General features: G+C 36.6%; 1 protein-coding gene across 1 annotated transcript in view; it reads right to left on the bottom strand.

Moving 5' to 3' along the window:
* CDH20 (cadherin 20) overlaps positions 1 to 21,639 on the bottom strand; it is a 222,093-nt gene that overhangs the window by 164,873 nt on the left and 35,581 nt on the right. The window lies entirely within an intron of this gene.

The raw sequence follows: 21,639 nt of genomic DNA, 5'->3' as shown, positions 1-21,639 counted from the left end.
ACTATTTCCTTCCCTGATTAGAAATGCTATCTTTTTTATTTACCAAATCCCCAAATACATTTGAGCTCAATTCTGAACTCTGTATTCTGTTTTTGATCTCTCATCCCCTGTGCCAGATTCACGCTGTTTTAATTACTGTTATTTTGTAACACAGTTTTTATATCTGGCAGTGCAGTTTTATCCACATTATTCTTCTTTGTCAAGTCTTCCTGGTTATTTTTAAATATTTATTCTTCAAAATGGATTTTAGAATTATTTTCCCAACTTATACAAAAATATCCTGTCGCAAGTTTGGTAGGACTTAAATTACATTTTTACGTTTGCTTTACTCTAGCATTTTGGGCCATTACAAATTTTTTCAAATAGTGGCTGAAGTAATTTAATTTGCAATCAAGTAAAATTTGGCATATATTGTGACCTATCTTTCTGAAATATATGAGAAACAGGCAAGCTGTATATTATGTATTTCACTAAATCACTATATGGTTCTAGCTGATTTATTCATTCCACACATATTTACTGAGCTAAGCATATGCTGGGTGCTGTTTCGAGTACTGGGATACATGGTGAATGGGCAGGATCCCTGTTCTCATATTCCAGAGGGCAGAAGCAGTGGAGCTTGCCTTTGACAACAGATGGGGTGGGGGTAAGGGTGGGAAGGCCTCAGTGACTGCAGACAAGTCTTTCCAAAAATACTTGCTTGGAAAGGAAGAAAGGAAATTGAGTGGCAGTTGGTCATGGGGGCAAGGAAGGTTTTTGTTTTGTTTTTAAGATGACTGTTACTGGAGCATATTTATGTGCTGCAAAATGATCACCAGAAAGAGAGAAAATAAATATACAGAAGAGAAAGGAGATGCTTGCAGGATCCAGCTCCTTGAAGGTGAAAGTAGGTGGACTGTACTCCACAAGTGGCATGTTAGCTTTTGATAGAAGGAGCAAATTAATAATAGAAATTTTAGAAAGAGTGGGCCCAGGTACAAGCAGATTAGTGTTTATTTCACTGTGGAAACTAAAGAGGTGTTTTTGCATGGGCAATAACCACATTTATACTACTATACTAATTATTCATCCATTTCAGCAAGAATGGGGATGTTTTATTCCAGAGTTAAGCTTAGATGTCATAACTTCTTTGTTGGAAACTGAATTTTATGGGGCTGAAAGCAGTGCTTAGAACAATGTCTGGGACATATATGACACTTAATATTTATTGAATAAGTATACAAATTCATTTTATATTGCTGAATGGAATTTTCATACTGTCTAGGTGATGTCATATCTCCTATACAAAACTGTCCTGATTCTTAGTACTTCCATGTCAGTATGTAATATTTGTGTAACTTCACCATATGGTATAGTAGAAAAGGCATTGAACTTGGAAACAGAAGGCTTGGATTCAATCATCTGCCTTGCCAGTTTGTAGTTACTTAAAGCTGGGGAAATTATTTAGCTTCTCTGGGTTTTACTTTTCTCGTTGTAAAATGAGCCAATTGGGATAAATCAGTGGTTTTCAATCCTTTTAAACCATTGGATATTTTCTTCGTATGAAAGGTTTTCTGGAGCCTACTATGTAAAGCAGGTAATCGAGGACTCCTCAGACGAAAGTAGAGATGTGAGAGGTGGAGCCCCACCCATCCTGCAGCAGTGTCCTTGAGCCTGTCTCAACCCTGCCTTCATTTTGCTGTGAGGGGACCCTGAATGGAGCTTCTCGGAGCAAAATTTACAGACCTCATAAGATGATCTCTAAGGTCTTTAAGAATTGCATAAACGATGGCATGTGCTACCTGATGTGATTTTAATCGTCCTGTGAAGTAAAGAGTGCATGGTACTATTATGTCTGTTTCACGGATGGGAAAACAAGGTTCAGAGTTTATCATTTTCTGTAATTTCTTGCCTAGTAGATGGAGGAGCAGAGATGAAAGCCCCAGTCCTTTTGTTGCCATCAAATGATTTCCCTCACTGGCTTTCTGTTGGTTCAGGGAAGACTCTGACTAAAATACCTGAAAGAATTTCTAACTTGTATTACTGTTCGCATCCACACGCATGTCATAAAACCACTTAAAAGTGTTTGCCTAAATGTTTTTCCACACCTGAGTTAGCTAAGTTACAGAAACTTTAATCAAATTGTGAAAAATAATGAGCTGTGAGGAATCATTATAATTTCTCAACAGAAATCTCCAAAATGCAAATCAAATGAATTGGCTGAGCACTTAAATCCGTTTAATTTTGAAATTAGTTCAATTTTTGAAATAATCTTCAGATTGAGACAGATGAGGCATGCAGTCCTACTTATTGTCAACCATAGTAAAATAAGAAATCAGTTTTAACCCAAATGCATACTGAGAAATTAAAAGTTAATCAAGACTAAACATTGAGTTGGAAGGGGTTGACAATTGGGGTTGCCACATCCGATAAGGAAGGGCTGTCACTCCAGATTAACTGTCCTTCCCCTAGTATGTTCTGTACTCTCATCTTTGAGTTTCTACATGCTGATCTTTCTCTTGGAACACTCTTCTTGGCCAGATAAAAATATTACTCATCCATCAAGGCTCATTTCATAAACTGCTTCCTCTGTTTAGCTCACTCATCCTCATGGCGCCTCCTCCTTCCTGGACAGAATTAATCTTCTCCTTCCCCTGTGAACTCCCCTGGAACTTTGCACTGTAGGTATAGCACTCTTTACACTACCGTATAGCTAGCTGTAAAATCTGTCTTCCTTGCCAGGTTTTAATTTCTGCAAGGGCAGAGAACATTAAATATTGTAAGGGTTTTTTTTTCCCCCACTATAAAAGTAACATTCACTCAATGAGACAAAATTTGGGAAAATGCAACAGAATTTAAAATGAAAAAGAATCATTTCACTTATCCATTGCCCCTATACAATCAGGGCTTAGAATTTGAAATAATTCATCTAATGTTTCCTCCACCGTGGACAAGCATTGAGTTTAATTGGGTAGACATTGTTGATTTCAAAGCACTAGAAGACTGTAAATCTCTCTGTCTCTGTATGACTCTTGATGTACAGTGCAGTTGGCTGGCAGACATATAATGATGTCTATGTATACACACACAATTCTGTAGATATTTAGAATAAAGAAGGGGTTTGCTCAAAGTATGGACAAGCCTGTTTGGAAAGTATTTCATGAAGGCACTTGACTCTGTAAATCACATGCGTCCTTATCACAAAATTTAGCCGACTTTAATGAATTCCAACTGTTTTGTCGAGTGAGAACAGGTTATTTATTGAATTGAGCAAACTGACACATATCCCAAATGGTGAATACATGCTCCTGTAGGTTCTCACAGTTCCTGAGGGTAATCAGGAACGAGTACCATGTTGCCTTGACAGATTCATCATTGCACTGAAGAACATGTTGCTGCAACTTTGAGTTCAGACCCTGGTAATTGTCTACCGCTGGCTTCCCACTCTTCCATTCTCCACTTCTTTTGGTAGGACTGACAGTCTTTGCTGTGGTAAGAAAGCTGGGCTCCAGAGCTGCAGTCTGAGGGGCGTGCTTGCCATCAGGACCACATTGTTGGTCATTGGCATTAGTTCACTCTAATAAACATCAACAATGACATGGAAGCTGTTTTATTTGTGAAGGTTGAATAGATGTATGGATGAAAATAGATCACTAATACCAGAGTTCCTGGCTGACAAAAATTGAGATAGTACCAAATTATTCACCCACAGGATACTATTAATTTAGGCACTTTCATATTTATAACTTTTTTTAAGTATAAGAGTTATAACAGTTCCTTGTAGAAAACTTTGTAAAATGTAGAAATGGATAAAAACATAAATCAAAATCAACTATATACCTGCCACACAGAAATATTGACTCACAACATTTTCATATATTTTACTTTCAATCTTTTTCTCTTAATATACAGATACATGAGATCATATTGTATATAAATATTCTATCCTTTTTTAATTTAGCTTTTGATATTTACGTTTTGAGATAGATCACTTTTAAGTAAGTAAATATTCAAACATTTTAAAAGCTTAACATTCCGTCAAAAGGATGAAATAAAATTAATTGAACCATTCTTCTATTGTTCAATAGCTAGGCTGGTTTCACTGTTTTCAATGCTAGATATAAAATTTCAAAGAACATATTTCTATGTAAATTATCATCCAAATTTTAATTATTTCCTTAGGGGAATTATGTATTACAGGAATTATTACACCAAAGGGTGTCTTAATTCATTTGGGCTTCTACAACAAAGTATCACAAATGGGTGGCTTATCAACAACAGAAATTTATTTCTCATAGTTCTGGAGGCTGGGAAGTCCAAAATCACATCATAGGCAGATTCAGTTCCTTGTTCATAGACAGTGCCTTCTCCATGAGACCTCAAAAGAAAGGAAGGGTGAGAGTGTCTCTCTCAGGCCTTTTTTAAAAAGGGCACTAATCCCTGTGTGACCTTATAAAAGGGCCTAATCAACTGCTAAGTCAACTGCCAAAGGCCACACCTCCAAATATCCTTACCTTGGTGATTAGGTTTTCACATATGAATTTTGAGGAAACACAAACATTCAGACCATAGCAAAGGATAGGAAGTGTCTAAGAGTCTGTATTTATTGATAAATTTCTGACCAGAGAAGTTAGAAACATTTACCCTTTTACAAGTAATTGTTGCAGTATATCCTCAAAAAATATTTGAAATGTTTGCTATTTTGGTAGGTATAAAGCATACCTTATTTTTTAAGATTACACTCAATTACTAGTGAAGTGAATTTTTTTTACATGTTAATCCACTTGCATTTTCTATGTAAACTGTTAATATCTTTTTTTTTTTTTTTTGAAACAAAGTCTCACTTTGTTGCCCAGGCTGGAGTGCAGTGGTGCAATCTTGGCTTACTGCAAACTCCACCTCCCAGGTTCAAGTGATTCTCCTGCCTCAGCCTCCTGAGTAGCTGGGACTACAAGCACATGCCACCACACCTGGCTAATTTTTGTATTTTTAGTAGAGATGGGGTTTCACCATGTTGGCCAGCTGGTCTCAAACTCCTGACCTTGTGATCTGCCCGCCTTGACCTCCTGAAGTGCTAGGATTACAGGCATGAGCCACTGCACCCAGCTGTAAACTGTTAATATCTTTTATACAGGGTCTTGGTGTTCTTCATAACTATGGTAAGGTTTTTTTTCCCCAAATTTTTTTTTGCCTTTTCATTTCATTTTTTTCCTTGAGGTATGGTCCATTATGTTCGTTGATATTACATATTTTTACTGTCCATTTTTGCCTTTTGATTTTGATGTTTTGAGTGTAGTGAAATATATCACTGGTATATGTTTCCTTTCATATATTTATGCTTAGAAAATGTATCTCCTTCAATTAAAGAATCTTCCTAACCTAAGTATGGATATTTATTTGTATTTTAATCTATATTCTTGTTTCTTTTCTATGTTTAAATCTGTTTTATTTTTTGTTCTGTCTTATTGCGTTAACAAGAGCTTACTGACAGTCTCACATAATCATGGTGATAGTAAGCATAGATTTATTTTGTTTGCCATTAGTAGATATTGGCTGTCAGCTTAAGGTAAATATAGTTTATTATGTTAAAGTTGTTGACTTATATTCCTTTTTCTACTACAAATAAAATTTGTATATTATGATGAATTAAAGGCAGGTTTGGAGGTAAGATGTTGGGCATGTTCTTTAGCGTTTCTAAACATTAATTATTAAATGGAGTCTGTGATGTTATCTTCTTGATAGGGTTAATGAGACGGTAAAAGGAGATAATGCATCTAAACCTCTTAGCTTAGGGCCTGGAAACTAGGAGGTGTTTAATAAATGTCAGCCATTATTTTTGCTATTCTTAGAAAAAGGTGGGAATTTTGTGAAATTCCCTGTGTTTATTGAACTAATCATATCACGCTTAATACTAATAGATATTCTTGTATTGATGGGATAAAGTACTTGGCTTCAGTGGATTTTTATTTTTATATGCTCTCAAATTTGCTTTTTAGTTTTTTTAAAGGTAAATATTAATGTTGGGCTTTTAATAATCCTTAAGCTGGATGTTATCCATGAAAAAAATTGGTTATTATTTGGGGCTAAGCCATGAATGCTAAGAGAATCCTGTAGATTCTGTAAGGAAATAAAATCAGTATCTCCTTGAATTACCTATCAGATACTTATTTAGTGCTCACAACTATAGTCGAAAGACAATGACAGCCAATCTTTTTGGCTACAAAGGCCTAGCAACCTTTTTGTTTAGGTTTTCTAATATTATTGGTAGGGATTACTTGAGAAAAGATGCTACATTGTAAGACAGCACACTGGTTTTAAGTTTTCTTGGCATAGGGCAGGCATTTCTTTCTACCTTCAGAAGATTTATCCCAAAAATTGAGATTGAAATATTGAAGCCTGTGTTAACTTATTGTCAGAATTAGCCTGAACTGGGGCCATTTATCAATACAATTCTTATTTTCCTTCTCCTGATGAGATACAATGAAAAAGTTATGAATGATGATGATAAACGATTTTAATCTTCTTTTGGATTGAACATTCAGTGCAGCATTTTTGGAATGATTTACTATTTTTAAAGGTCTCTAATGTGAAGATACCTGGTAGCCTGAGACAGTCTATTCACAAGAGTTTTGTAAGCCATTTTCACCCATCTGTAAAAATTCGAGAACCATCACCCCCTGTTTCTCTCAATTAAGGGAACAGGAATAAGCAGATTTGTTTTATGGTTTCTTTTCAGAAAAGAGAAGAAAGGTGTCTGTGACACACTTGTGTGCATGGTAGGGGAGGCTTCTTCTGAGATCTGGCAATCTCATATATGGGATCTTCAGGTCGCTTAGGAACATTTGAATCATGTCCCGTTCTTCCCCTACTACTTCAACTTCTCCCTCTCCCCATCCTAGAAACTTCCACCGAGGCTGAGCCTCACCATGGCTGTGCTCAGGAACTCTTTTCAAAAGAGTCTGTCTCTCCTTTCAATTCTGGAGGCATGGAAAAACAAAATGACTCTTTTTAATGTACTGAAAATAATATCAACTTAAAAATTCAGATTCTAAATGTATCTCATTTTTCTGTTACTCTTAGTAGAATTTCAGATATGTAAATATTTCAGGTAACTGAAATTTTCTGTCTTCAGCACCAGACCTTCATTAGAATGTATTTTTTATTTTTTATTTTTTTTTAGACAGAGCCTAGCTCTGTCTCCCAGGCTGGAGTGCAGTGGCACAATCTAGGTTCACTGCAACCTCCGCCTCCTCGGTTCAAGCGATTCTCCTGCCTTGGTCTACCAAGTAGCTGGGATTACAGGCCCATGCCACCATGCCTGGCTAATTTTTGTATTTTTAGTAAAGATGGGTTTTTACCATGTTGGCCAGGCTGGTCTTGTACTCATGACCTCAGGTGATCCACCTGCCTCGGCCTCCCAAAGTGCTGAGATTACAGGCATGAACCACCACGCCTGGCCAGAATGTAACATTTTTGATTGAACTAATTCCCAAAGGTATTGTCACTTCTCTTTAAAAATAGAAGATACAGAACATAATTGAACTTTTGATGGTTCAGTCTTTCAGATAAGCATTATTGATGATACTGTGCTACAATAATATAAGTAAGTGCTTTTGTGGTCATTCATTATGGGTCCAGCACTCTTCTAAGGGCCTTTCAACAAATAAGTTATTTACTTCTATGTTTACTTAAATATAACTCTATGTCATAGGTACCATGATTGCCTTCATTTTACAGGGAGGAAACTGAGGCCCAGAGAGATTGAGAAGCTTGTCCAAGACCGTAATCTAGTCAGCAGAGAAGCTGAGATTCAAACCCATGCTGCCAGAGTTCACAATCTGTGCCTTCACCACCATATTATATTCTTTCCTCCTGCCTTACACGGTGGATGCCTCTGGGCTAGCAAGGGCTGTTTGCCTTATTACTGTTCATTGTGAGTTCTTACATCTGTATGTTATCATGTCTCCTTAAGCTTCCCTGCTGTCATCTACTATTTCTCAACATTTTTACTCTTCCTGCTTTTCAATTTGCTGCCATTCACAGGATTTGGGCTGGAAAATCAGAATAAAACTTATTAGAATTGTGTACCATCACCAAGTATGAATTCTGCAATAGGTTTAGTTTTGGATAAGGAAGAAAAACCAGAATTTTGGAAGTACCTGGTACAAAGAATAATAATAGCAATTATGTGTTGAGATCTGACATTCTACATTAGATACTTAACCCTGTTACCACATTTAAAGCCCTGGACAGCTCCCAAAGTGGGGACTATATTCCCCATGTTAAGAGTGGGAAACTACCACTGGAAGGTTAAGGGATTTGATGAATCTACCCTCAGCTTGTAAGCTGAAATAGCCTAGGACTTCTTGACTCCAAAGCCCTTTTCTCGTTCTACTTTTTGGCCATTACGTTTTACTCTAGTTTCTTTAGCAAACACTTTTCAATTTAAGTAATCTTTCTTATTGTTAGCCTAATCACTGTGATGCATTTAGAAGAATGTTTTGAAGTGTAGACTTAAGGAGGAAAGTGATCCGAGGCTTTATATCAATAATACTATAAGAAACTTTTTGAAGGGTGATTTAAAACAGTCCATGATGTTTGTAATTTTAATAGCAATGAAATGATGGATTGGAGTTAGATGTGTCTGAAGTTTAGAAGTCAGCAAGGCATCGTTTCAGTAGAGCATGCGGCATGGATTAGGGGAAGAAAATGGGATTGATGAGCAAGAGATAGAGCCAAGAGACGTTTTGGATATGGAATTAGCAGAAGTTGTGACCATACTGGGGGGGGGGGTAGTAATGACAGAAGGGTCAAGGACAGCTTTGAAATTTCCAGTTTATTTGAATTGGTAGAAGAGATCTCATGTGTTGAGATGCGGAATATAAAAGATGAAACAACTTTTGAGAGGGAAGGTCAGTTTTATTTTAAACATTTGAATGTGCTAAACTTGTGGGATGTTCAAGAAGAAATCTCAGACATCTGAAAATGAGGGTCTGTCTTCTGACAATATTTGCAGCTCTTAGAGATTCTATAGGTTCCTAATGAGCAACTTGAATGGTGTTTTTGATGAAGGTGTATTGTCTTGTGTATCAGACATTTTTGGATTGCCTCTCTAACATCCATCTCCCTTTTGTCTCTCTTGAAATTACTTTCCCATAGAACATGATTGGTGAATTTCTAATGTGCTTTGCATCTTTGCAGCAAGATAATTTTATTTATTGCAGACAACTAGAGTGGTACCTCTCTATTCAAAGAAGGCAGGTAGGATAGGAGAGCAAGATAACCCTGAGGTCACAGAACTTTGGAATTTTGTAAGAACTACAAATAAATAGACCCACTCCAAAATTTTCTATATTTAGGGAACAGACTAACATTACTTTTTGTATTATTCCTTGCCCAAATGATTCTTTCAGTGAGTACCCAAGTAAAATGCCTGATCAGAGATTAAATGGGAAATTCACAGTACATACCTTTAAATCTGCTTGTTAGGCCTAAAAATAATGTCTTACTTTATAATTACAAGTTTCAGTGTGTTTCAGAATCTTTTTTCTTAGCTCCAAGCATCTTTGTCCTCTTCAAATGACTGACAACTTGATGATATTTAAATTTCTTCTTTAAGTGTGATTTAGTTTAAAATAAGCACATAGGTAAGCACGAAAGTGCTTTAGCATGCTTCTTTAATATGAGAAACACCCCTGTCCTTAGGGGCTGTCAGATTTATGTCCTTAGATGAACAATAATTACATTAATAATTTGAAGGGCTAATTAGCATTTTATAGTAAACACGTTGTTCATCACACTAAAAGTATGGCTATATGCTTTCTGCAGAATAACCGCTTTTCAAAATCAGAAGCCGTTTATATTACTTCAGCAATATATGCTACCAACTGACCAAGAAGTATTTCTGTGCTGACTTTTTTCTAAATCTTGAGTCTTTTTTTTGTTTTGTTTTGAGATGGAGTGTCGCTCTTGTTGTCCAGGCTGGAGTGCAGTGGCACGATCTCGGCTCACTGCAATCTCTGCCTCCTGGGTTCAAGCGATTCTCCTGCCTCAGCCTCCCAAGTAGCTGGGATTACAGGCATGTGCCACCATGCCGGGCTAATTTTGTAGTTTTAGTAGAGATGGGATTTCAACATGTTGGTCAGGCTGGTCTAGAACTCCTGACCTCAGGTGATCCACCCACCTCGGCCTCCCAAACTACTGGGATTACTGGCATGAGCCACTGTGCCCGGTTGTCTTGATAATTTTTACAACAAAAGTTGCAGAAATTAAAACATGGAAATATGGACTGGCTTTAATTTCTACTTGTGTGAACAACAACACAAAAGCAACCCATATTTTGTCCTCTGTTTTTCATATACTTCACTCTTTCCAGTGTTTCTTACTTAATTTTACTATGGTATTTATAATATATATGTGCGGTTTGAATTCACCTCCTCCCCTTTTCTTTCCACGGTCTCATGAAATGCAGGAAATTGCCATGGTTATTTCTTTGTTGCATTAACTCCTGAAAATACACTGATTTCACTTTAGTTTTTGCAAGCTCAAAGCTAACTGTGGATAAATTCAAGAAGACTTTTCATCAGGATATTGGCCTTCCTCCCCTGAAGCCCCCTTCAGGGGGTTTTATCTGCCTGCAGCCACTTTCAGTACTTCCCTAACCCACAGTCGCAGCAACTCCAAATCGACAGTCTTGTCAGAGCAAATGATCTAAAATAAACATCCGCGTGTCTGCCTGCATTAAGAATCCTGACAAGGAGGCTTTGCCTGTGTCAACTACAAGCTGACAGTCCTTAGAAGCACTTTGCTTATTGCCTTGGTTCAGTGGCTGAGGGAGAGTAGCTATAAGGCCTGAAGTCTAATTTTGAATGGTTAAGGATGTTAAAATCCAAATGAAACCATCAAAGACCCACCTCTCTGCTTTCCTCCTCTTGACAGGTTTCTCAATTGTAATAGTTATCTCATGTATGTGAAACTCTTGGATCAGTCAGCAAATTACATCAGGACACTCCAACAATACTATTTTGTATACAAAGACACTAGATGAGGAAATAAATGTAAATATGAAGCCCATAGTTCTGCAGGCAAGGCCCCTTTCTGATGTTTTCTTAGCTACATAATGCCCACTAAAACTTTATCTTTGGGATTCATACTGGGAACTATCTCACGATACCAAAAATTATCAGTTAATAATAGATACTCTGTCTATGTGGCCCTAAAGATTATTCCATAGACTTTCCTTTTCTCTAGTAAGCTTTATATTGTGGAGCCTAGAAAGAGAAAAGACACTAAGTTTGTACATTCTGTATCTTAAAGCCAGAGAAGTCAATGCAATCCTGGGAAGGGACTTTTCTATTAATGTTCTAAGGTTTGGCATCCTCAATAAAGCGATTAATATTTCAACATTACAAGTTTCTCAAAGAGCCCTAAGAAAAATTTGAAGGGAGCATAATAATGCTTCACAGCTGTTGAAATTTTATGTGCCCAGCACAAATTAAGGAGAAATTGCTTGATTATTATTAGGCTTATCTGATCTATTAAAATAGCCAGTTGAAATAAAGAGAGCCACTCTTCTGTGGTAATTATCTAAGCTGATTATCTGTGTTAACCATATCTGAGTCATTATCATTTTTATACATCATTTCAAGAGATACAGCCTAAAAGCCTGAAACTTATAAGGGGAAAAACCTAATTGTAGATTTTCTTCTTAAATTTTATTTTTATATCATATTTATCTAAGTAATCTCAGGAAGTCTTTAATACTATAGGAAAACTACCGAGAGGGGAGAAAAAGGCCACCATTTAATTTATTATAAGATTTTCTTAAATCACTTGCAGTATATATTCTATTCCTGGCAAACAACCCTGAGTGTCTCATATTAATTGTGCTTACAGTGTGGTTGTTTCCTTAAAATACACCCCAAGTCACATCTAAGCTGAAGCACCAAATGCCAGTTCTTTAGAAATTAATTTTGAAAAAAGCAGAACTATTTCCCTTATTATCTACCTGAAAGTTTTGTTACATTTGATCTAAATCAGAGCTTTTACTAAGACAAAAAGAATAGTCACCAGTCGTAATGGTTAATTTTACGTCAACTTGACTGGGCTGTGGCATGCCAAACATTTGGCCAAACATTATTCTGGATGTCTTCATGAGGGTGTTTCTGGATGAGATTAAAATCTGAGCCCGTAGACTGAGTAAAGCAGCTTGCTCTGTCCAACGCGAGCAGGCATCATCTAATCCGTTGGATGCCTGAATAGAATAAAAAGGCTGTGTAAGGGGGAAGTTTGCTCATTCTGCCTGTCTTTGAGCTGGGACATCAGTCTTCTCCCACCTTTGGACCTGAACTTGGACTGGAACTTTCACCATTAGTCTTCTGGGTCTCTAGTTTGCTACCTGCAGATCTTGAGACTTCTCAGGCTCAGATACACGTCTACCATTGGTTCTGTTTCACTAGAGTACCATGGCAAATACATCAGCTGATGAAAGTCCACAGAATTTTGAAAATGAAGGTGTTTCATACACCTATTATATTAAAATTTAATTTAGAATGCCCATACAAGTATTTAATCTGCACCTGGGGTAGAATGAGCCAATAGTGAGCAATCTGTTCTTCAGTATTTTAGCCATTTCTGATGTGAACAGAGCCCTGTTGACCCTTGGGAATCTACTAGGAAAACGGGGACATCAAAGGAACTCCTGGGTCCCCCACAGACTTTCTCAGCTTAAGAAAGGTATAGATTTTTCCTGCTTGGGTGGACCCTTCCTTCAAGTCCTGACATTTCAAAAATGTGAAGTAAATAAGTCATTATTTGTCAGAATGTGAACCAGTCTAATTAGTATAAGAGTTAGTAAGTGGCCCAATATGTGCAGGTCTGTGGAGTGAACCGTAACATAGATCCAATACATAATTTCTTCCCTCAAGATGTAGGCCCACAATGTAAAAAACAGATATATCATAATATTGAGAAACCCATGATAGAATGTGCAAATGAGCCGCTGAGGTAGGAATCCCTAATCTTGATTTGGTGACAGCCAAATAAACTCCATTTACTAAAAAAAGGGATGTGTGTGCTGGTTGTAAAATATTTAAAAATATTAATTTTAGTTCATTTTAATTTAAGAAATAAAATATATTTCTGAAGTGGTCACCAAAGATTTAACAATGCGGCCAAGTAAAAACTCAAAGTGGATTGGGCTCTCGGTAGACAACCTGAAGGAAGGCTAAGAGGCTGGCCACTTATGAGGCTTCGCGTGTCTGATGAAACCTGAACAAGATACAAGTAATGGAAACTTATGTGGCCAGGTCTAATGTTTCAGTTCTACTGAGGCTGCCTCCTGGTTTTCTCCCTGTTGTTCTCCCCTGTTCCATTGTAATAGGGTTTATCTGGGGGTTTGACTGCCCAGCTAGAGGCCACTCCCAGACTCCTTTGTGGCTAAATATGGTCATGAAATTCTGTTTCTCCAGTGAAATGTGAATGGGTGTACTAAGTACAACCTCTACAACAAATTGCCCAGAAGGAAATTACCTGGTTCAGACTTCCTTTTCTCACTTTTCTGGTGAGGAAAAGGCAATGGGGATGAATCAGTTTTGACCGTGTAAATTCTAAGGGCTCCAAGCTGGGAGGGACTCATGTCCCTGAATGACCTCATGGAGAAGAGCTGCCTCACTTTCTGTCATGAAAGAAGAATAAATTATTCTCTACTTTTCTGGTCGTATCAGCTAAGCCTTTATTGAGCCTAGCTAATACAGCTACTTATCCTTCTTAATGAAACAGCAGAAGAATCCTTCAGTTTACCTCATTGTCTCCTCTGATACCTCCCCTCCACACATAACCAACTCTGCCTGCATACGCACCTATTCCTAGACATTATCTCCCTGATTCCTGGCCTTGTGAAAGCTGTTACACCCTCAGATAGCTCACAAGTTATAAGAAGAATCTTGTGAATAACTTAAAGTTATACCTCCAAATACACACACATGCTAAACTTATTTTACTCATAAAGAAACTGTCTTCAGAGTACCTTTTCTCGTCAATAATCCCATCAAAGTTTAGGGCTTAAGGTTTTTAATATGTTTATTTTTATTTTCTCTTTTTATTTTCTCTTTGTGTGTCTCACATATACATTGTATGTGTTTTTAATAATAATTTAGAATAACTAATGATAAGTCCAATAAAAGGCAACTTTTTTGAAGGAAATATCAAATTGGAAAACCTCAGTTTTCAAAAGAATCAGCATCTAAGAAGCTCTCCATTTATGTTCCATATTTAATGCTAGAAATCTCTCTTAGATAATGTGAACAGTACTACTAGTAGTTTGGAGAAAAGTAACTCTCTAAAAAATAGCAGATAGGTAAATTTTGTATCAAAATGTGAACCAAAATTCCTAAAAATGTACATGTAAAAATTCAACAAAAATATATAACCCTAATTCCTTTTTTTAAATAAAGGGATTTGTTGGTTTGTAGAAATGCTGCCTTAAGTGACTTTAGTAGTGCTGCTTTGTATCTTTCATACATTTGATATGAAAATCAGGATAAGGAACAAAATCCTAGTCACTAGACTACTAGGGGGCTCAAATTCTATAATATTCTCTGCAAAAATGAATAAATAACCTTTCTAAGAATTATAGATGAAGTTATTTTGTTAATAAATGCAATAATTCATATATTTTAAGCAGTCAGTGTACTATTAGGTTACTGTTAGGTGTTATTTTAAATGTTGATAATTAAATTTTAATCATTGAATCTTAAATAAAACTGAAATAATTAAGTCTATACAAAGAAAGATGGTGGTGGAAGGATAATGCAGTTGGATACTTAACTTTTTTCTTTTACACAAGATAAGCCCTGGAAAATGTAAGAGATTAAAGACAGTAGTAGTGAAATGGTTGTTCTGGTTCCTGATATTATTAAAAGTGAGAAAAAAAATTTAAGGGCAGTGTCTGGCATATGGCATCCTGTTAATTAAAGTTTGTTATTAAATGAATGAATAGTACCTCCTAGGGAGGGAACGGGGTAATGGGTGACACTTGAGTTGGTCTTTAAAGGATGAAGGAGTTGACTAGATGGATGGAAGGGGAAGATGAGGAAGCATTCCAGGTGGAGAATAGCACATACAAAATACTGAAGAATGAAACGGCTTCCTTGTTCAGTGACCTACAGGAAGTCTGTGAGATGGAAGAAGGGAGGGTGGAAGTAGCACGAAGGATTGTTTTTCACTGCATTCAGCATAGCAACTTTCTTTTCACTAAAATCTAAGATCGTCTGTATAAGCCAAGAGAGAGAAAGAAGCCACTCCCAGGCATTTCCAACTAGAGCAGAAATTTGTAGGGTCTGTGGAAGGATGAACCCTGCAGAATTCAGCGCTGCATGAAACGCTTCAGTAGTTGTAAGAACAAAGTTAGAGCTTTTAAACACCTTCTGTGAATACTTCAATTATGAACTATCAGTAACCATAGACAAATCCTGAAGATTATCTGCTACCGCTATATCAGTTCTAATGCTAGGAAGTGACTGGTCCAGTGTGGACTGGCCTGGACAGAACCCCAGATGAAGAGCGGCGCACAATGAGACATGTCCCTTAGCCTCTCTGATGAATAGGGTTGGGACTTAAAACCAGATTCACATTATATATTACTTGATTGACATACATTTCTAAATACTTTTTAGTAAATTCTGTAAGATTTACCCTGCACTATGAGTTCAGTAACTTTCAACTAATCTAATCTTTTTGCTGTCCTTATAAACGCCCACAATAAAATAACCTCTTTAGAGATTGCTAAAGACATGTAAATTGGGTGAGGAAACTGACAAATGATAAAATAAGAGGTTGTGCCCAGGGTAGATAGCCAGGAAAGAAACACCCTTTACAAAATGCTCTAAGACTGTGTCTTCTGGTTGTGCTTGCTTTGTGTAGACAGGTGCATCTAGTGACCTGTATCTGAAACTGCAAGGACAAAATTAGCTCTTTAACACGCAACTGGAAGCCAAGATATTCAAGTCCATAAGAATCTAAAAACTCTGAAAGTGTTTAAAAATGGTTTAAGCATTTTAAACATAAAAATTTCATATAAGTTTTGAAAAAGGTGAGTAGATAATTCTGTGCAAAATGCTAGTCGATCTCATCCTAATGTTTTGAAAAACAAACATGGGCAGAATATAAAAATATTTCTCTCTAATAGAATAATTTTCATTTTTGGGGAAAGTAATGTGCACAAATTTGTTTCTATATACTCTTTTGTAAATGGTAATAATTTTGGTTACAGTTTCCATTCAAAAGACTGGAGCTGGAGTTGTAATTTGTTTTTTGTTTTTAGATGGAAAAACGACCTTTTAAAGAGTTACAGAAATTTCCCCTCATTTGGGGAAGATTGTTTCTTTAAATTTTGGAGAAGCCCCTATGATGGTAGGTGTAGTTAGTTATGCACCTACTCACTACTCTCAGAAAGTGTTGACAAGACAACTCAATTAAGGCGTTTCACACAGAGGTGTTAAGAGTTATGTTTAATGATGGAGACTGGGTATATGGCTACCAAGGGTGAAAAATCTTTCCCCTTCCCTTCCTGCCCCAATATACACACACTCTGAATTTGAATACAGACTGTTGTATGCTTGAAAATTGTGAATTGATTTAGATACGATCATGAGAGACTCAGAGAGAAGAGCATACCTGATTTCCTTGTCACTCAATCTTACAGAAAAGACTGACAAAGCATCGAAGACAATTCAGACTTTGGGAAAACTGTATTGAAAGACTTGGGCTTTTGTTATCTGAGCCATGGTGCCAACTCAGTCCCTTGTCTTTGAGGAACTTGTTTCCCTTGAGAAGATAAATATCTGGGGAGAAAGTTGATCTTCCCAGACATGACGTAAAATGTGAAGTGGGTGCTGTATTGGAAAGGGCAATTTCCTCCACATCTGATGGGGTCTCAGTTGGTCCCAGATGCCAAGGCAAGGAGGAGGCAGGTGGTGATTTCCTGGAAATGAGTGGTTCTGGGCAGGTTTTAAAGTAGCCATTCTAGCAGCAGTTGTTAGTTAACGTTTTGTGTTATACTTTCTTCTGTCATCCCTGAGCCTTCATTAAAGACTTGGTCCCATACACAAATATGGTGGGGAATTAAGGTATATCCCATGCTTTGGAAGGAGGCCTGGAGAAGAATAGTCAACAACTCAAAATCAGAGTGGGTGTTGGGGCAGTGCCATGAGGGAAGATGGAGGGCAGTGGCCTGAACAATAGTTTGAAATCTGCCGAGGATGCATTTCTGGCAGTTAGGTGAAGTAGTCTCGGGTAATAGTCATTAGGGGATATAAAATACATATAATCTATTATTGAATAGGGTCAGCAATCTGTGGGTTTTATGCACAATAAAAGTCACTCTTATTGGAGAGAATTAAAACAAGACAACAAAACAAAACCCCAAAGTAGAAAAGTTAGATACATTGAGATGGGGGTGGGGTGGGGGGAAGATAAAAGACAAAGTAAAATCCTGCCTTAGAATTACATTCTTTTTTTTTTTCCATCTAAGTCATTTATTCTAAATCATGCATTCATGTGCCATCTGTGTGAGACAACTTTGCATAAGAAAAACGAAAGGCAAAACTGAGGCCAGCATTACTAGGAAGGAAATAATCTCACCATCAGTTAACCATGAGCCCACAGAGTCTAGAGATGGTCCAAACATTCTTTACTTGTCCATTCAGCCTCCTTTTGGTCCCTAGAGTCTACTGGAAGAATTACATTCTATCAGTGAGAGGTCGTTCATAGCATAGGCTTTGTCATAGGATTATCATGGACAGAGAATATACAATTTGATGATGTACTGGGGGAAGTTTTAGTCTAAATTAGGGGTCTGCAAACATTTTCTATAAGGGGCCAGATAGGAAATACCTTAGGCTTTGTGCACCATTCAGTCTCTGTCACACCTACTCAACTCTGCAGTTACAGAACAAAAGCAGACATAGACAATCCATAAATGAACAAGCGTAGCTGTTTTCCAATAAAGCTTTATTTACAGAACCTGAAATTGAATTTTATAGAATTTTTAATGTCACAGAATACTCTTCTTTTGATTTTTTTCCCAACCATTTAAAGATGAAAATCCGTTCTTAAGCTTGTGGGTTCTCGTTAAACCACCAGTGGGCCACAGTTGACTGACCTCCGGTCAGAATTAGAGGTTCTTACTGGGGTAGATATTGCCCCCTAGGGAGGATTTAAATAATTTCTGGGAATATTTTTTGTCTTCTGATAAAGTATTTCCTGAGTATTTACATGCTGAAATACCTGTTACTTTATAATAAATATTTTTCTTTTATTGATAAGGCATTATTAAACTTAAAAATGAGTTGAACATTTGAAAGGATCAATAGACACAGAAGATGTTTTAGTATGGGTATTCTGTGCAACAGAACAAAATGAAATTTAGGACAAAATGAAATGAATTTAGTAAAATTGTGGGGAGAAGAAATCCTGAAAAACTTCTAGAGAACTAGGAAAGACAAATATAAATTAATAGTATAGTACCCTTTATTTCAAATTTGAAAATGCATAAAACTTTAAAAATAACTTTTATTTAGTGTGCACTATTTACATACACACTTATTGTGTGAGTGAAAAGTAGAAGGATTCCTATAGGTTCTTTCCTGACTATAAACTCCAATCTCATGTTTTTACTACAGTGATAGTTTCTTCCACTTGCAATTTAACTCCCACAGGGATATTTAAGAACATAACCTTAAAGTACGAGGGAGAAATGACTGCATTTAAAATATTGTTTTCGAAGTTAGTACATTTCTCAGTAATCAAGGTATTTACCTGCTACCTAGCAGTCCTCTACTGGAGTCATCTATAAGAGATGCTGACTTGCAGTGGGGCGTGTATTCCTATACCGTAATGAATGAAAGAAGGAAGACCATTTGGAAAATATAAGGCCAATAATCATATTTGTCACAAATTTAGCTGTAGGATATGAAAAATCATTGCTCTCTAACTCCTAATGAGCTACTTTTCTTTTGGCCATTTATTAGCCTTTCTTGAGACCAAACCCTCTGGGCAGCTGTCAGTCATTATTGTGTAGTGACACAGAGGGCATGGATATTTTTGGAAAGAAAATACCTCATTTTTCTCTTTAGTTTTATTTAAAAGATTTTTCTCCTTATATCTAAGACAATGCATATTTTATATCCGTGCATATAAATGGATTCCAAAATATGTGTGACCTCATTTTCTGGAGTCCGGCCTCTTTAATTCACTCAATATCATGTTTCGGTATATGGATAACAACCTCAAAGAAGATTGTAGTGATTCACTATACAGCACCTATAACAAGGGACAATTCAAGACAGATACCATTTCATCATTGCCAGTTAATTTTTTGTTCAGTAGGAAACAAAAACCAAAAACAAGTCAACCAGCACTAATGAAGAAATATTACCCTGCTGCTCTGTCTCATCAGGTACAAGGGAAAGCGCTCTGATGAATGAGAAGTTTGAAAATACAGCAGGTTAATTACAGGTTACTAATCCTCTCTGCCCCTTTTAAAACCTAGAAAACACAAATGCAAGGGAAGATAATCTCTCTTTTAAAAGAATATTTCTTGTTGGTAAAATTCATTCTTAATCCAGAAGCTCTGATCTGAGATCATGGCCCCATCAACAAAGAGTTGTATTAAAAATGTTCCTTTGTTGTTCAGTAATATAGATTTTATTACCATCAATAACTATTTCAGGGGCTACATGCCTAGTCTAACTTTTTTATAGCTGGAGAAAATACCATCACTATTTAAAAAGAATGTCCTGATTGTGGTTTTCGACTTAAAAATTGATTTGTCACTGAATACTTTTCAAAAAAGATAGTTTTGATGTTGATCTATTATTGAAAGAGCCAATATTGCAAAGAAAATATTAATACTGAGACTTTGTACTCTTTCACCAAGTCTCAGTTATGCAAAATGAGTAAATTCTGGAGATCCAGTTTACAGCAATCAGACTACAGTTAATAATCCTGTATTGTATACTTGAAATTTGCGGAGGGTACATTTTAAGTGCTATCACCACAAAACAAAAGAGAAAAAAACATGAAAATAATAACTTTGTGAGGTGATGAGTTGTTTTAATCAGTTTGTGGTGATTATTTCACAATGTGTTTACCAAACATCACATTGTACACCTTAAATATATACAATTTTTATTTGTTGAAAAGAAAAAAATGTTAATATAGGAGAAGTAATAAGGTGATCATTTAAAATATCAATTATGAAAACTATTCTATATCCAGTAGCTTTTAGACTTACCTGGACCTAAAGCATAGATATATTCACTTTTAAGCTATCTAAGTTATTAAATTACACCTGAAATGCCTTTTGGAAAAGGACATGTCAGGCAGCAAGCATCCTATGAACTTAGGATAGTGTCTTTGTAAACACCATACCCTATGCCCCAAGATGGGAAACTTGATATTGTTTCATTTCCTTAGCACAAAGGACTTACTAAGAAAATCACATGGACAAAACAACAGAAAAAGCACCCCATGAAGTTTTAACTCTCTTCGTGAGAGCAGCAATTTTTAGTCACAATTAAAGGACAACTCTTGGAAATTTATTTTACTTTATTTTTATCTAACTTTTATTTTTAAGGTGAGAGGCACATGTGCAGGTTTGTTACATAGGTAAACTTGTGTCACGGGGCTTTGTTGTACAGATTGTTTCATCATCCAAGTATTAAGCCTAGTACCCATTAGTTATTTTTCGTGATCCTCTCCCTCCTCCCACCTTCCACCCTCCATTAGACCCCAGTGTGTGTTGTTCCCGTCTATGTGTCCATGTGTTCTTGTCAGTTAGCTCCCACTTACAAGTGAGGACATGTGGTATTTGGTTTTCTGTTCCTGCATTCGTTTGCTAAGGATAATGGCCTCCAGCTCCATCCATGTTCCTACGAAGGACAATGATCTCATTCTTTTTTATGGCATAGTATTTCATGGTGTATATGTTCCACATCTTCCATATCCAGTCTATGACTGATGAACATTTAGGTTGATTCCATGTCTTTCCTATTGTGGATAGTGCTCCAATGAACATACGTGTGCATGTGTTTTTACCACAGAATGATTTATATTCCTTTGGATATATACCCAGTAACGAGACTCCTGGGTCAAATGATAGGAAATGACAATATAAACATAGAATATACACCTCTTTTAAAATACATTGCCTAAAACTATGATGCTCAGTATATAGTAATCAACATTCAAGCTGGGTATTTTTAGATTATTTAGTTTGAATATATATTATGCTTCGAGTTATAGACTCCCATTAAAAGTCTGTCATACAATTAAAGGGATTAAAAACCTATCCTGGATATTTTGTTCTGATCCAGGGAAGCTGCATGGAGTGAATATGGGCCTTGCAGTCAGACAAACCTGACTTTATATTCCAATTCCACCCCTATAAGTATTTGACCTCGGATAAATCACGCAAGTTTTCTGAACCTCAGTTTCACATTTGTAAGTCTTCCTTCTCTACTTTGTAGCCTTGTTTGAAATATACATATCCAGCGGATGCAGAGTAGACCTACATAATAAGTGGTGCTGCTTCTCTTTTTCCTCTTGGTGGTTTGTTTGAACCCAAATCCCAAATCCCGGTTTCTATAGAACATTTCCAGG

The sequence above is a fragment of the Pan paniscus genome, chromosome 17 (genome assembly GCF_029289425.2).
Source record: "Pan paniscus chromosome 17, NHGRI_mPanPan1-v2.0_pri, whole genome shotgun sequence".
In the NCBI taxonomy this organism is placed as follows: Eukaryota; Metazoa; Chordata; class Mammalia; order Primates; family Hominidae; genus Pan; species Pan paniscus.
Note: the sequence above shows the minus strand (reverse complement) of the source record. Positions and strands in the feature narration are given on the sequence as shown.